We start from the raw sequence: 14,084 nt of genomic DNA, 5'->3' as shown, positions 1-14,084 counted from the left end.
TTATGCGAAACACTAAAACTATGAACTCACCAACCTTTGTGTTGACACTTGTTAGCATGTTTATTCTCAGGTTCCTAGAAGTCTTCCGCTGTTTGCTTATATGATAGACAAGCTATGTGCATGGAGTCTTATATGACATATTTTTCAAGGAAACGTTGCATTCACCAAATCATCACCATGTAACTTATTTTGACTGCATTGTTAACGGAAGTACTATTGTAAACTATTATTTACGGTGATTGTCTATATGTAGAAATCATCAGATATCGAAAACCTTTGATTTAAATATTCATTTATGGTGTGCCTTTTCAAAAGAATGCAATGTTTACAAAACGTATCATATAGAGGTCAAATACCTCGCAATGAAATCAATGAATGACGTGTTCGTCCATATGGATTTGGAGCGATCGTCACACACATATACATTACCTGAGGTTTGCCCTGCATCCCTGTTTTCCTTCAACTCCTTGAGGTAGACCGGGCAGTTGCGTTTCCAGTGACCCATTTTGTAGTGACCCGAACTTTTCCGAACCTTTCTATGATTATATGTTTAATGAAAACTATATTTACATGATTAAATCTTTCCAACATGTTAAGCAATCAAACTTGTTAAGACTTGGTTAATTGAAACGGAAATTTTGTAAACGTCTGATTACCCAGTTTGACCAATGATTCACGAATGCTATAAGTTGTATATGACATGATGATACATAAATGAATAAATATATATGTTTAACATGATATAATGATCATCAAGTATCTCATTAAAAATAGTAATAATAAGTTATATACTTAAAAAGGAGACTATTGACGTATGAAACTCGAAACGAGACATATATGTAACGATTATCGTTGTAACGACATTTAAATGTATATATCATATTAAGATATATTAATATATCATAATATCATGATAGTATAATAATTTAAAATCTCATTTGATATTATAAACTTTGGGTTAATAACATTTAACAAGATCGTTAACCTAAAGGTCTCAAAACAACACTTACATGTAACGACTAACGATGACTTAACGACTCAGTTAAAATGTATATACTTGAAATGTTTTAATATGTATTCATAAACTTTTGAAAGACTTCAAGACACTTATCAAAATACTTCTACTTAACAAAAATTCTTACAATTACATCCTCGTTCAGTTTCATTAACAATTCTACTCGTATGCACCCGTATTCGTACTCGTACAATACACAGCTTTTAGACGTATGTACTATTGGTATATACACTTCAATGATCAGCTCTTATTAGCCCATGTGAGTCACCTAACACATGTGGGAACCATAATTTGGCAACTAGCATGAAATATCTTATAAAATTACAAAAATATGAGTAATCATTCATGACTTATTTACATGAAAACAAAATTACATATCCTTTATATCTAATCCATACACCAACAACCAAAAACACCTACAAACACTTTCATTCTTCAATTTTATTCATCTAATTGATCTCTCTCAAGTTCTAACTTCAAGTTCTAAGTGTTCTTCATAAATTCTACAAGTTCTAGTTACATAAAATCAAGAATACTTTCAAGTTTGCTAGCTCACTTCCAATCTTGTAAGGTGATCATCCAACCTCAAGAAATCTTTGTTTCTTACAGTAGGTTGTCATTCTAATACAAGTTAATAATCATATTCAAACTTTGGTTCAATTTCTATAACTATAACAATCTTATTTCAAGTGATGATCTTACTTGAACTTGTTTTCGTGTCATGATACTGCTTTAAGAACTTCGAGCCATCCAAGGATCCGTTGAAGCTAGATCCATTTTTCTCTATTCCAGTAGGTTTATCCAAGGAACTTAAGGTAGTAATGATGTTCATAACATCATTCAATTTATACATAAAAAGCTATCATATTCGAAGTGGTAAACTAGTAATCACTAGAACATAGTTTAGTTAATTCTAAACTTGTTCGCAAATAAAGTTAATCCTTATAACTACACTTTTAAAATCAACTATACACATGATATATATCTATATGATATGCTAACTTAATGATTTAAACCCGGAAACACGATAAACACCATAAAACCGGATTTACGCCGTCGTAGTTACAACCAGGGGCTGTTTTGGTTTGGATAATTAAAAACTATGAAAAACTTTGATTTAAAAGCTATACTTCTGGGAAAATGATTTTTCTTATGAACATGAAACTATATCCAAAAATCATGGTTAAACTCAAAGTGAAAGTATGTTTTTCAAAACAGTCATCAAAATGTCGTTCTTTCGACAGAAATGACTACCTCTTTCAAATATACCCGGTAACTTGTATTTCCGACTATAAACCTATACCTTTTCTGTTTAGTTTCATAAAGTCAAGTTCAATACGAAATCGTGGCCTCTTAAATCACTCAAAACGGATTAGAAACGAAGAAATGGCGAGCAAAACAAAATTGGTAAAAACTACTCATTTTAGCTACGTGAAAATTGGTAACAAATCTATTCCAACCATAACTTAATCAACTTGTATTGTATATTATGTAATCTTGAGATACCATAGACACGTATACAATGTTTCGACCTATCATGTCGACCCATCTATATATATTTCGGAACAACCATAGACACTCTATATGTGAATGTTGGAGTTAGCTATATAGGATTGAGGTTGATTCCAAAATATATATAGTTTGAGTTATGATCAATACTGAGATATGTATACACTGGATCGTGGATTGATTCAAGATAATATATATCGATTTATTTCTATACATCTAACTGTGGACAACTAGTTGTAGGTTACTAACGAGGACAGCTGACTTAATAAACTTAAAACATCAAAATGTATTAAAAGTGTTGTAAATATATTTTGAACATACTTTGTTATATATGTACATATTTGTTATAGGTTCGTGAATCAACCAGTGGCCAAGTCTTACTTCCCGACGAAGTAAAAAATCTGTGAAAGTGAGTTATAGTCCCACTTTAAAATCTAATATTTTTGGGATGAGAATACATGCAGGTTTTATAAATGATTTACAAAATAGACACGAGTACGTGAAACTACATTCTATGGTTGAATTATCGAAATCGAATATGCCCCTTTTTATTAAGTCTGGTAATCTAAGAATTAGGGAACAGACACCCTAATTGACGCGAATCCTAAAGATAGATCTATTGGGCCTAACAAACCTCATCCAAAGTACCGGATGCTTTAGTACTTCGAAATTTATATCATATCCGAAGGGTGTCCCGGAATGATGGGGATATGTAGGTTACCAGGTGTTCACCATATGAATGATTTTTATCTCTATGTATGGGATGTGTATTGAAATATGAAATCTTGTGGTCTATTATTATGATTTAATAATATATAGGTTAAACCTATAACTCACCAACATTTTTGTTGACGTTTTAAGCATGTTTATTCTCAGGTGATTATTAAGAGTTTCCGTTGTCGCATACTTAAATAAGGACGAGATTTGAAGTCCATGCTTGTATGATATTGTGTAAAAACTACATTCAAGAAACTTATTTCGTTGTAACATATTTGTATTGTAAACCATTATGTAATGGTCGCGTGTAAACAGGATATTTTAGATTATCATTATTTGATAATCTACGTAAAGCTTTTTAAACCTTTATTGATGAAATAAAGATTATGGTTTGTTTTAAAATGAATGCAGTCTTTGAAAAACGTCTCATATAGAGGTCAAAACCTCGCAACGAAATCAATTAATATGGAACGTTTTTAATCAATAAGAACGGGACATTTCAGTTGGTATCCGAGCGTTGGTCTTAGAGAACCAGAATTTTGCAATAGTGTGTCTTATCGAGTTTGTTAGGATGCATTAGTGAGTCTGGACTTCGACCGTGTTTACATGAAAAATGATTGCTTAACAAATTTTGTTGGAAACTATATATTTCAACCGTGTTTACTAGAACAAGTCCCATTGACTCACCTAATAATAATGAAGAGTCAAATGTAAATTGGAATGATTCGTGGACTGATTCACAAGTTCCCGAAGAGGAACCGGAAGAAGAGTCGGAACTGGAAGAAGAATCGGAACCGGAAGAAGAAATAGAACCAGTGGGGGAAATAATAAAATGGTTAAGTAGAAGAAAATCCTCAACCAACCGACCAAAGTTAATTATGGTCAATGGTGTTTCCGCCAAGGAAGCAAAGTATTGGGAGGATTACCAATTCTCCGATGAATCGGATCCCGACAAGGATTCTGATGATGTTATAGAAATTACCCCAACACAATTTAATAAGGCAAAAGAGAACAATAAGAGAAAGGGCATAAAAATAGAGAAATTTGATTCCAAACCCGATGAACTTTATATGTATCGTCAACACCCGTATTTCTTAAGTTGTGACAATAACCCGGGAACCTCTAAACCACCAGGTTTTTCTAAACCAATGTGGAAAACGACGGCTCGTATTAGGGGAACATCATATATCCCTAGAAACTTGGCAAAACGAACCAAAACCGAAGAAGAAGAAACGAGCGAGTCGGAATAAGATAGTTGTATTCGTGTGGTGTAATATATGTAATATAGTGTGCTTATGCTTTATGATATATGTAAAAATTGCTTGTATTAATAAGTATTTTTTTTATGAATCTAACTCTTGTCTATTTTACAGTATAAAAACACAAAATGGATAGACAACCCAATATTTTTAGAGACCTACCCGGAGACATGATTGGTGAAATCTTGTCTAGAGTCGGTCAGAATTCATCGGCACAACTATTTAAGGCGAGATCAGTTTGTAAGACATTCGAAGAACGTTCCAAGAATGCCTTGGTTTATAAAAGGCTTTCGTTCGAAAGATGGGGGATATAACATTGGGAAATCCATAAGTTACGATGTGTTTACTTTGACGCATATATTGTGGGGAACCCAAATGCTATTTTACGCAACGGGTTAAGAAATTATTTTGACTCAATATATCTGAATATATGACTTCGTGATTTAGAAAAAGCAGCTAACATGCAACATAAAGAAACATGTTATGCTTACGGGTTAGTAATGTTCGCTTCTCACCAAAGTGAGAACAAGAACATCGGGCTACAACTATTAAACAAAACGTTCCCACAAGTGACGAAGTCGGTAATTGGGGTAAGAAATGAGGTTTTTAGATTGTTATAGGACTGTTGGACATTACGTAACCCTCGTCCCTTTGACGACGTTACAACACGCTGCGTTATCAACGGCCATAATGGTTATGTTCCACAAGACCAAGGATGGGAAGTAGTCCTAGTAAAACCAGAATGCATGACTTGTTTCTGGACGTATGAATTACGTGTCTTTATTGCCTTTGCTGAACGACTTGTGTACTAGCTAGAATTATCTTCACAACCATCTTGTATCAAATTTATTGTGTGGTATATTTCATGCTATATGTAAAATAAGCGGCTTTGTAAGTTTGTAAAATATTGTGTAAAAGTTTGAACGCGAAATATTATTATAATCAGTTTTTCATATAGAATTGTAGTAGTTGAATTGTATATTAGCTACTAACTATGAACTTAACGGGTAGGTACTACCCGAATTTAAACTTATAAAACGCTAATATGAAGAAAAAGCTTTTATAAATGAGTTCATATTATGCTACGAGATACTATTGACTACTCTTAATATTCTGTATGATTAACTTGTTTCATTTGACTATTTTGAAGGAAATGGCACCAACTACTCGACACACCTTGAATATGAGCGAAGAGGAATTTCGTGCCTTTCTTGCTTCAAACATAGCCGCAGTACAGGCTGCGCTACATACCAACAATAACCTTAGATCTAGCAGTACAGGAAATCGTATAGGATGCACCTACAAAGAATTCACTTCCTGCAAACCTTTGGAATTTGATGGAACCGAAGGACCGATCGGATTGAAACGGTGGACCGAGAAGGTCAAATCGGTGTTTGCCTTAAGTAAGTGTACTGAAGAGGACAAAGTGAAGTACGCTACGCATATCTTTACAGGTACTGCGTTAACATGGTGGAATACCTATCTAGAGTAAACGGGACAAGATGATGCTTACGCACTACCGTGGTCAGCATTCAAGCACTTGATGAACTAGAAGTACCGTCCCAGAACCGAGGTCAATAAGCTCAAGACAGAACTTAGAGGGTTACGAACCCAAGGATTTGATATTACCACGTATGAAAGACGATTCACAGAATTGTGCCTATTGTGTCCGGGAGCGTTCGAAGATGAGGAAGAGAAGATCGACGCGTTTGTGAAAGGATTACTGGAGAGAATCCAAGAAGATATAAGTTCACACGAGCCCGCCTCCATACAACAGGCATGTAGAATGGCTCACAAACTAGTGAACCAGATTGAGGAAAGAATTAAAGAACAGGCGGCTGAAGAGGCCAATGTGAAGCAAGTCAAAAGAAAATGGGAGGAAAACGGTGATAAGAATCACCAATACAACAACAACAACAATTACAACAATAATCGCAACAACTATCCCAACAATCGCAACATCAATCGCAACTACAACAAATGGCCCAATAACAACAACAACAACAACAGCAACTACAACAATCATCCCAACAACAATAACAACCGCAACAACAACAATAATCAGAAGCAGCTATACTAAAGGTGTGAAAAGTATCACTCGGGGTTCTGCACCAAATTTTGCAACAAGTGTAAAAGAAATGGTCATAGCGCGGCGAAGTGTGAGGCCTACGGACCAGGGGTTAACAGAACGAAAGGAACAAATGGTGTCGGAACGAGTACTGGTGGAGCAAGTAGTGTCGGAGCAAGTTATGCCAATGTAGTTTGTTATAAATGTGGAAAACCGGGCCACATTATTAGAAATTTCCCGAACCAGGAGAACACGAATGGACAAGGCCGTGGAAGAGTTTTCAATATTAATGCGGCAGAGGCACAGGAAAACCCGGAGCTTGTTACGGGTACGTTTCTTATTGACAATAAATCTGCTTACGTTTTATTTGATTCGGGTGCGGATAGAAGTTATATGAGTAGAGATTTTTGTGCTAAATTAAGTTGTCCATTGACGCCATTGGATAGTAAATTTTTACTCGAATTAGCAAACGGTAAATTAATTTCAGCAGATTATATATGCCGGAATCGAGAAATTAAACTGGGTAGCGAAATATTTAAGATTGATTTGATACCAGTAGAGTTAGGGAGTTTTGATGTAATAGTTGGCATGGACTGGCTGAAGAAGGTGAAAGCAGAGATCGTATGTTATAAAAATGCAATTCGCATTGTACGTGAAGAAGGAGAACCCTTAATGGTGTACGGATAAAAGGGAAACACGAAGCTACATCTTATTAGTAATTTGAAGGCACAAAAACTAATAAGAAAAGGTTGCTATGCTGTTCTAGCACATGTCGAGAAAGTACAAACTGAAGAAAAGAGCATCAATGATGTTTTTGTCGCAAAAGAATTTCCCGATGTATTTCCGAAAGAATTACCGTGACTACCTCCACATCGATCTGTTGAATTTCAAATACATCTTGTACCAGGAGCTGCACCAATAGCTCGTGCTCCTTACAGACTCGCACCCAGCGAGATGAAAGAACTGCAAAGCCATCTGCAAGAACTACTAGAACGTGGTTTCATTCGACCAAGCACATCACCATGGGGAGCTCCTGTTTTGTTTTTCAAGAAGAAAGATGGTACATTTAGGTTGTGTATTGACTACAGAGAGTTGAACAAACTTACCATCAAAAACCGTTATCCACTACCGAGAATTGATGACTTATTTGATCAACTACAAGGCTCGTCAGTTTTTTCAAAGATCGATTTACGTTTTGGATATCATCAAATGCGAGTAAAGGAGGATGATATTCCAAAAACTGCTTTTAGGACGTGTTATGGTCATTACGAGTTTATGGATATGCCGTTTGGATTGACTAACGCACCAGCTGTGTTCATGGACCTTATGAACCGAGTGTGTGGGCCATATCTTGACAAGTTTGTCATTGTTTTCATCGATGACATACTTATTTACTCAAAGAATGATCAAGAGCACGAAGAACATTTGAGAAAAGTGCTAGAAGTATTGAGGAAAGAAAAACTGTACACTAAGTTTTCAAAGTGTGCATTTTGGTTGGAAAAAGTTCAATTCCTCGGTCACATAGTGAACAAAGAAGGTATCCAGGTGGACCCGGCAAAGATCGAAATAGTTGAAAAGTGGGAAACCCCAAAAACTCCGAAGCATATACGTCAATTTTTAGGATTGGCTGGTTACTACAGAAGATTCATCCAAGATTTCTCCAAAATAGCAAAACCCTTGACTGCATTAACGCATAAAGGGAAGAAATTTGAATGGAAGGATTAACAAGAGAACGCGTTTCAGTTATTGAAGAAAAAGCTAACTACGGCGCCTATATTGTCATTGCCTGAAGGGAATGATGATTTTGTGATATATTGTGATGCCTCAAAGCAAGGTCTCGGTTGTGTATTAATGCAACGAACGAAGGTAATTGCTTATGCGTCTAGACAATTGAAGATTCATGAGCAAAATTATACGACGCATGATTTGGAATTAGGCGCGGTTGTTTTTGCATTAAAGACTTGGAGGCACTACTTATATGGGGTCAAAAGTATTATATATACCGACCACAAAAGTCTTCAACACATATTTAATCAGAAACAACTGAACATGAGGCAGCGTAGGTGGATTGAATTGTTGAATGATTACGACTTTGAGATTCGTTACCACCCGGGGAAGGCAAATGTGGTAGCAGACGCCTTGAGTAGAAAGGACAGAGAACCCATTCGAGTAAAATCTATGAATATAATGATTCACAATAACCTTACTACTCAAATAAAGGAGGCGCAACAAGGAGTTTTAAAAGAGGGAAGTTTAAAGAATGAAATACCCAAAGGATCGGAGAAGCATCTTAATATTCGGGAAGATGGAACCCAGTATAGGGCTGAAAGGATTTGGGTACCAAAATTTGGAGATATGAGAGAAATGGTACTTAGAGAAGCTCATAAAACCAGATACTCAATACATCCTGGAACGGGGAAGATGTACAAGGATCTCAAGAAACATTTTTGGTGGCCAGGTATGAAAGTCGATGTTGCTAAATACGTAGGGGAATGTTTGACGTGTTCTAAGGTCAAAGCGGAGCATCAGAAACCATCAGGTCTACTTCAATAACCCGAAATCCCGGAATGGAAATGGGAAAACATTACCATGGATTTCATCACTAAATTGCCAAGGACTGCAAGTGGTTTTGATACTATTTGGGTAATAGTTGATCGTCTCACCAAATCAGCACACTTCCCGCCAATAAGAGAAGATGACAAGATGGAGAAGTTAGCACGACTGTATTTGAAGGAAGTCGTCTCCAGACATGGAATACCAATCTCTATTATCTCTGATAGGGATGACAGATTTATTTCAAGATTCTGGCAGACATTACAGCAAGCATTAGGAACTCGTCTAGACATGAGTACTGCCTATCATCCACAAACTGATGGGCAGAGTGAAAGGACGATACAAACGCTTGAAGACATGCTACGAGAATGTGTTATTGATTTCGAAAACAGTTGGGATCGACATCTACCGTTAGCAGAATTTTCCTACAACAATAGCTACCATTCAAGCATTGAGATGGCTCCGTTTGAAGCACTTTATGGTAGAAAGTGCAGGTCTCCGATTTGTTGGAGTGAAGTGGGGGATAGACAGATTACGGGTCCAGAGATAACACAAGAAACTACTGAGAAGATCATCCAAATTCAACAACGGTTGAAGACTGCCCAAAGTCGACAAAAGAGCTACGCCGACATTAAAAGAAAAGATATAGAATTTGAAATTGGACATATGATCATGCTTAAGGTTGCACCTTGGAAAGGTGTTGTTCGATTTGGTAAACGAGGGAAATTAAATCCAAGGTATATTGGACCATTCAAGATTTTTGATCGTGTCGGACCAGTAGCTTACCGACTTGAGTTACCTCAACAACTCTCGGCTGTACATAACACTTTCCACGTCTCGAATTTGAAGAAATGTTTTGCTAAAGAAGATCTCACTATTCCATTGGACGAAATCCAAATCAATGAAAAACTTCAATTCATTGAAGAACCCGTTGAAATAATGGATCGTGAGGTTAAGAGACTTAAACAAAACAAGATACTGATTGTTAAGGTTCGATGGAATGCTTGTAGAGGACCCGAGTTCACCTGGGAACGAGAAGATCAGATGAAGAAGAAGTACCCGCACTTATTTCTAGAAGATGAGCCAACACCTCCAATCGCTTAAAATTTCGGGACGAAATTTATTTAACGGGTAGGTACTGTAGTGACCCGAACTTTTCCGAACCTTTCTATGATTATATGTTTAATGAAAACTATATTTACATGATTAAATGTTTCCAACATGTTAAGCAATCAAACTTGTTAAGACTTGGTTAATTGAACCGGAAATTTTGTAAACGTCTGATTACCCAGTTTGACCAATGATTCACGAACGCTATAAGTTGTATATGACATGATGATACATAAATGAATAAATATATATGTTTAACATGATATAATGATCATCAAGTATCTCATTAAAAATAGTAACAATAAGTTATATACTTAAAAAGGAGACTATTGACGTATGAAACTCGAAATGATACATATAACGATTATCGTTATAACCACGTCTTACTAAATATATATGAAGCATATTAATACATTGTTATATTATATATAACATGATAATATGATAATTAAATATATCATTAAGTGTATTAACAATGAACTACATAAGTAAAAACAAGACTACTAACTTAAGGATTTCGAAACGAGACATATATGTAACGATTATCGTTGTAACGACATTTAAATGTATATATCATATTAAGATATATTAATATATCATAATATCATGATAATATAATAATTTAAAATCTCATTTGATATTATAAACTTTGGGTTAACAACATTTAACAAGATCGTTAACCTAAAGGTCTCAAAACAACACTTACATGTAACGACTAACGATGACTTAACGACTCAGTTAAAATGTATATACATGTAGTGTTTTAATATGTATTCATACACTTTTGAAAGACTTCAAGACACTTATCAAAATACTTCTACTTGACAAAAATGCTTACAATTACATCCTCGTTCAGTTTCATCAACAATTCTACTCGTATGCACCCGTATTCGTACTCGTACAATACACATATTTTAGATGTATGTACTATTGGTATATACACTCCAATGATCAGCTCTTAGCAGCCCATGTGAGTCACCTAACACATGTGGAAACCATCATTTGGCAACTAGCATGAAATATCTCATAAAATTATAAAAATATGAGTAATCATTCATGACTTATTTACATGAAAACAAAATTACATATCCTTTATATCTAATCCATACACCAACGACGAAAAACACCTACAAATACTTTCATTCTTCAATTTTCTTCATCTAATTGATCTCTCTCAAGTTCTAACTTCAAGTTCTAAGTGTTCTTCATAAATTCTACAAGTTCTAGTTACATAAAATCAAGAATACTTTCAAGTTTGCTAGCTCACTTACAATCTTGTAAGGTGATCATCCAACCTCAAGAAATCTTTGTTTCTTATAGTAGGTTATCATTCTAATACAAGGTAATAATCATATTCAAACTTTGATTCAATTTCTATAACTATAACAATCTTATTTCAAGTGATGATCTTACTTGAACTTGTTTTCGTGTCATGATTCTGCTTCAAGAACTTCGAGCCATCCAAGGATCTGTTGAAGCTAGATCCATTTTTCTATTTTCCAGTAGGTTTATCCAAGGAAATTAAGGTAGTAATGATGTTCATAACATCATTCGATTCATACATAAAAAGCTATCATATTCGAAGTGGTAAGCTAGTAATCACTAAAACATAGTTTAGTTAATTCTAAACTTGTTCGCAAATAAAGTTAATCCTTCTAACTACACTTTTAAAATAAACTATACACATGATCTATATCTATATTATATGCTAACTTAATGATTTAAAACCCGGAAACATGATAAACACCATAAAACCGGATTTACGCCGTCGTAGTTACAACCGGGGGCTGTTTTGGTTTGGATAATTAAAAACTATGAAAAACTTTGATTTAAAAGCTATACTTCTGGGAAAATGATTTTTCTTATGAACATGAAACTATATCCAAAAATTATGGTTAAACTCAAAGTGAAATTATGTTTTTCAAAACAGTCATCAAGATGTCGTTCTTTCGACGGAAATGACTACCTCTTTCAAAAACGACTTGTAACTTGTATTTTTGACTATAAACCTATACCTTTTCTGTTTAGTTTCATAAAGTCAAGTTCAATACGAAACCGTGGCCGCTTAAATCACTCAAAACAAATTAGAAACGAAGAAATGGCGAGCAAAACAAAATTGGTAAAAACTACTCATTTTAGCTACGTGAAAATCGGTAACAAATCTATTCCAACCATAACTTAATCAACTTCTATTGTATATTATGTAATCTTGAGATACCATAGACACGTATACAATGTTTCGACCTATCATGTCTACATATCTATATATATTTCGGAACAACCATAGACACTCTATGTAGTGACCCGAACTTTTCCATGTTTATATATATTAATTGAGATTGATGTTTACATGATTAAATGTTTCCAACATGTTAAGCAATCAAACTTGTTAAGACTTGATTAATTGAAATAGGTTTCATATAGACAATTGACCACCCAAGTTGACCGGTGATTCACGAACGTTAAAACTTGTAAAAAAACTATATGATGACATATATATGGTTATATATATAGTTAACATGATATTATGATAAGTAAACATATCATTAATTATATTAACAATGAACTACATATGTAAAAACAAGACTACTAACTTAATGATTTTGAAACGAGACATATATGTAACGTTTATCGTTGTAACGACATTTAATGTATATATATCATATTAAGAGATATTCGTACATCATAATATCATGATAATATAATAATTTAAAATCTCTTTTGATATTATAAACATTGGGTTAACAACATTTAACAAGATCGTTAACCTAAAGATTTCAAAACAACACTTACATGTAACGACTAACGATGACTTAACGACTCAGTTAAAATGTATATACATGTAGTGTTTTAATATGTATTTATACACTTTTGAAAGACTTCAATACACTTATCAAAATACTTCTACTTAACAAAAATGCTTACAATTACATTCTCGTTCAGTTTCATCAACAATTCTACTCGTATGCACCCGTATTCGTACTCGTACAATACACAGCTTTTAGATGTATGTACTATTGGTATATACACTCCAATGATCAGCTCTTAGCAGCCCATGTGAGTCACCTAACACATGTGGGAACCATCATTTGGCAACTAGCATGAAATATCTCATAAGATTACAAAAATATGAGTAATCATTCATGACTTATTTACATGAAAATAAAATTACATATCCTTTATATCTAATCCATACACCAACGACCAAAAACACCTACAAACACTTTCATTCTTCAATTTTCTTCATCTAATTGAACTCTCTCAAGTTCTATCTTCAAGTTCTAAGTGTTCTTCATAAATTCCAAAAGTTCTAGTTTCATAAAATCAAGAATACTTTCAAGTTTGCTAGCTCACTTCCAATCTTGTAAGGTGATCATCCAACCTCAAGAAATCTTTGTTTCTTACAGTAGGTTATCATTCTAATACAAGGTAATAATCATATTCAAACTTTGGTTCAATTTCTATAACTATAACAATCTTATTTCAAGTGATGATCTTACTTGAACTTGTTTTCGTGTCATGATTTTGCTTCAAGAACTTTGAGCCATCCAAGGATCCATTGAAGCTAGATCCATTTTTCTCTTTTCCAGTAGGTTCATCCAAGGAACTTAAGGTAGTAATGATGTTCATAACATCATTCGATTCATACATATAAAGCTATCTTATTCGAAGGTTTAAACTTGTAATCACTAGAACATAGTTTAGTTAATTCTAAACTTGTTCGCAAACAAAAGTTAATCCTTCTAACTTGACTTTTAAAATCAAATAAACACATGTTCTATATCTATATGATATGCTAACTTAATGATTTAAAACCTGGAAACACGAAAAACACCGAAAAACCGGATTTACG

The sequence above is a fragment of the Rutidosis leptorrhynchoides genome, chromosome 5, assembly GCF_046630445.1.
Source record: "Rutidosis leptorrhynchoides isolate AG116_Rl617_1_P2 chromosome 5, CSIRO_AGI_Rlap_v1, whole genome shotgun sequence".
Lineage (NCBI taxonomy): Eukaryota > Viridiplantae > Streptophyta > Magnoliopsida > Asterales > Asteraceae > Rutidosis > Rutidosis leptorrhynchoides.
Note: the sequence above shows the minus strand (reverse complement) of the source record.